Below are 4,143 nucleotides of genomic sequence, written 5' to 3' on the forward strand. Positions count from 1 at the left end.
CCGGACGTCCGACACTTATCGGTCGTCCGGCCACTGGAAATATATGAGCCATGGATCAGGGCACAGGATACGGACGTCCGAGACGTGCCGGACGTTCAGAGCCCGGAAGACCGGAGAAGCCCGGAAATCCGTAAATACAGTTCTGTGGTGAAAGTGTCGGACGTCTGAGACCAGCCGAACATCCGGAGGTCGGTCGTCCAGAGAGTTCCGGAAATCCGCAAATATCATTCTGTAAAGGAACACCGGACAACCGGAGGGAGCCGGACTTCCGGACAACTGAGAAGGACCGGACGTCCGTAGAGTACCGGACGTCCGGGGAGAAAGAATAGGAGTTGTGGGTTTTGAGCAAGTCTTCCACTAGATCCAACGATCCCCTCTTAATAGTGCGGGATCCCTATACTCAAGAACAAACCGTAAACAAAGCCAATGTCTTGTATCTACATTCTTGAGTTATATGCATATTATCCCTAGTCATGATCCACACACACGGTCTTTGGGACATAATCCTGAGATATACTTGATAAACATGATTAGTCCCTAGCATACATATTGTCATCAACATCAAAATATGATTAAGGGCATGATTGCACTTTCACCTGGCAGGCGGCAGATTGCTTGGGAGGTTAGATATGGATCCAAACTTGGTAGAAAGAATAAAAACCATTTGTCTCTTGTTCTTCTGCTTTGCCTCGCCTTGGTTTGCTGGTTCCATCATTCAAGTTTATGGTTTGGTTAATTGGTTTGGATGTGTTGACTTATTTGAGACATGAAGAGCATGGTTTCAGACATAGATGGATGTTCACCAGTCATTTATTGTTATTCACCTCGATTGACTTGAATAATTTAGGGCTAGTTAATTAATTACCACCCAATGTAAATGTGTGCTTGATTGTAGTTGCATTCATCAGGCTGCATTTTGCTTCCCCCCTTCCTACTTGGTTGGAGTATTATAGTATTACTCAGTAGTAAACAAACAGATGTTTCCATCATTCCTCCATCAGGCTGCATTTTGCTTCACTGTTCATCCACTAAAGTTTTGGTACTGGATACCAAAGGAGGCATCCGTTCCAAGATCAAAGGAGGCATCATCCATTACCTCTTGCCACAAACACCCCAGTCAGACAAGCCTACACTACACACGGAAGAAATAAAGACACGACCAGTGATTTCTTTTCCAGAGAAAGCAACCGGTTAGCCTCCAACAAGGTGGGCGTCGAGCTCGCCAAGATCGCCGTCGTCATCTTGTTGGCGAATGGCGTCCAACTTCTGCCTTAGGACCGTGATAGCATTCATGATGAACTCATCATCGTATGTGATGGCACCGGTCGTTTCCACGGTGAACGCAAAGCTCTCCTTGGCGTTGATTTCCACCAATCCTGGCTTCCCGATGGCCTCTGCTTTCTTGATCACCTCATCGTCGTATGTGTATGCCTCTGGATCCACAATCGTCACCTGAGAGTGACACAGAAGCATGCATGCTCAAAATCAAATGGTTTGTTATATGCAATAAATAAGACAAATGGCCAAATGGCCGCATATTTTTAAGTTTGGGCCAACTGCCACACAACTAGTAAGCACACAATCTAGTACTTCCTCTGTAAATTAATATAAGACGTTTTAGATCACTATTTCAGTGACCTAAAACGTCTAGTATTAGTCTACAGAGGGAGTATATTATTTAGAAACATACTGCTCCATGGCTTAATTTCCACTTGCATATATGAAAATAAAATACAACCCCATCTATCATAATAATTTGAAAATATATTATTTTATACAGATAGGCATCTGCTAGAAGAAGGCATTCATGAAATGTAAATTATGGCTACTAGAGCTCTCAGAGTTTAGGAATGTCTTCTAACAATCATTAGGATGGTTTGCATATGTTGTTGTGGTTGCTTACTTGCCGTAATTTTGTTCTCTTGCACTTTGGAGAAGCACCCCAAGAGTTCAGTAAACAGAACAGCGCAATTTGCGGTATCTTCATCATGAATGGAAACATAATTTTGGTAATAGTAAACACAGTTTTACAGTCACATGTTACTAGTAAATATATTGACACAACAATTATTGCTCTGCGTAGTCCATTTTAATAGATTTCTGTAACATCGATAAGAATTTGTCGTCAAAATAACTAGTATGAAGTATCAGTGCTATGCGTATTGATATGTCAAGTTGTCAGCCAGACAAAAAACAAACGCGCGTCTTTGACAGTAATTTAATTCTAACAGCCATAAAAAGATTAGCAGATATAAGTACACAAGCACTGAATAGAAACACCTGCACCCCTTACAATAGCAGGTGCTGGGTTACAATTATGTGCCTACAACTTTGTAGTGACAGATTGCAGCATCAGCAAATATTGATGGCTTATCTGCAGTAATGCATGGAGACTGCATAACATCATAGTTGTGGTGTTGAATGATTTGACTAATACTGCATGTAAGATGTCTGATGAATCTAGGAATAGTTCGCCCACAGACCTGTGTGCGTAACCCCATGCGCGCGCACACACACACACAAACACAGTGAATCTAGCAATAGTTTAGCATAGCATATGAAAACCCCCTAAAACTCCGGATTCATTGATGATGTTGTTAAAACAAGTGACGGAGAAGCACTAGTAGAGAACAGGCTGACCTTGTTGGGTGACAGGATCGATGTCAAATACTTTTGTAGGGCTGCTCTCCACCTAGCTTTGTTTTTCCTCAAGTGTAAGTTTCTCCATGAGCTCTTCATTAATATGTATATCAGGCTCATACATGAAGGTCACAGTAGCAGCTGGAGACCATTTGGCATGATCCTTTCCAAATCCCTTCCTAGCAGTTGCTCGAAGGCGGTGGCCGTGAGCGATGTGGGTGTCGTGGCTGGGGTGAACGCAAAATCCAATGTGGCACCCTTGTAACTTGGGCATTCCGTCAAACACATGGCATACAACATGGTGGATGAGCTGCTGGTTGCAGAGGGGACAACCTCAACAGCCTCCTCAAAGGCAATAGTTGGTGGTGAGGAGACATGAGGCAGGACATCATCGATGCAAACGTCGAGGCCGACACCAGGGATAGTCACCACAGGTGCAACCGTGCAAGACTGGCAGTGTCATTGTCGTGGTCAACCTCAATCTCTTCGGTTGTTGGTGCTGGTGTGGGAGACTTGATGATTTCAGCGTCTGCACCGACCAACTCCAGCAACTCGCACACGGCGTCCCGGATTCGACCGAATTGCTCAGCTAGGCTGCTCATGGTGACTACGGTGGGGGGAATTTTGGAGGTGGTGGATTGGCTCTGAATACCAAATGATACGGTCCTTTTTTTTAAATGAAAGGGGTTGCCCCCCGCCCCAACTTTTACTAAAAAGCAAAGGCACAACCGTCACCAGACCGTTTCACAGCTTTCGGCTCCAGCCTGAGAGTAGCTGCAGTGGACTTATTACATGGAACTGAATGGAAAAACTCCTTGGAGATAAGCAAGTTCTAGATGGCTAAAAGCCCAAAGGAGGGATACAAGAGCGCACAGCTACAGCAGCTCCATTACCTAACCACCCCAGCCTCATCAACATGCCAGGTGATTCTAAGCAGTTCCCCGCGATGATGGTCGAGCAGCTTCAAGCATCGGAGGAGTAGCGCAGCCTGGGTGTCCGTGCATAGCACCTTCCATTGAAGAATATGCTTCCCCACCAAATCCAGCACACACCTGATACTTCTCCATTTTCTTTCCTGGAAAACAAATTCATTGTGAAACAACCATAAGCTCCATAAGGTAGCAGCACAGATTAGATTAACAGCATCGTGACTCTTCTTATTCTTCCATAAGGGAATGAATGAACTAAAAGATTCAGGAATATGTATATCAGCAGAAACAGATAACACACCCCAAACTTGACGAGCCACCACACAGTTAAAGAAAAGATGTTGAATACTCTCTAGCTCATTATAGAAGACACAAGTCAGGTCAGCTACATGCTGCCGTTTTGCAAGTTTGTCCAGAGGTTAAACTTTTATTGTGCACCATTAACCAGAGAAACACATGTATATTTGGAGGAACTTTGATCCTCCAAATATAATCTTTCCATATTGAAGTTATACCCCCAAAATTTATCATTTTATACATCGACTTCACAGAATAAACCCCTTTACTATCAAGG

The 4,143-nt window shown here is 43.8% G+C and overlaps 1 pseudogene; it reads right to left on the reverse strand.

Moving 5' to 3' along the window:
- Nucleotides 1–1,191: 1,191 nt before the first annotated feature.
- Nucleotides 1,192–2,914, reverse strand: LOC123158578 (DNA-directed RNA polymerases II, IV and V subunit 3-like; annotated as a pseudogene).
- Between the last annotated feature and the right edge of the window lie 1,229 nt (nucleotides 2,915–4,143).

This window comes from Triticum aestivum, chromosome 7B (genome assembly GCF_018294505.1).
Source record: "Triticum aestivum cultivar Chinese Spring chromosome 7B, IWGSC CS RefSeq v2.1, whole genome shotgun sequence".
Lineage (NCBI taxonomy): Eukaryota > Viridiplantae > Streptophyta > Magnoliopsida > Poales > Poaceae > Triticum > Triticum aestivum.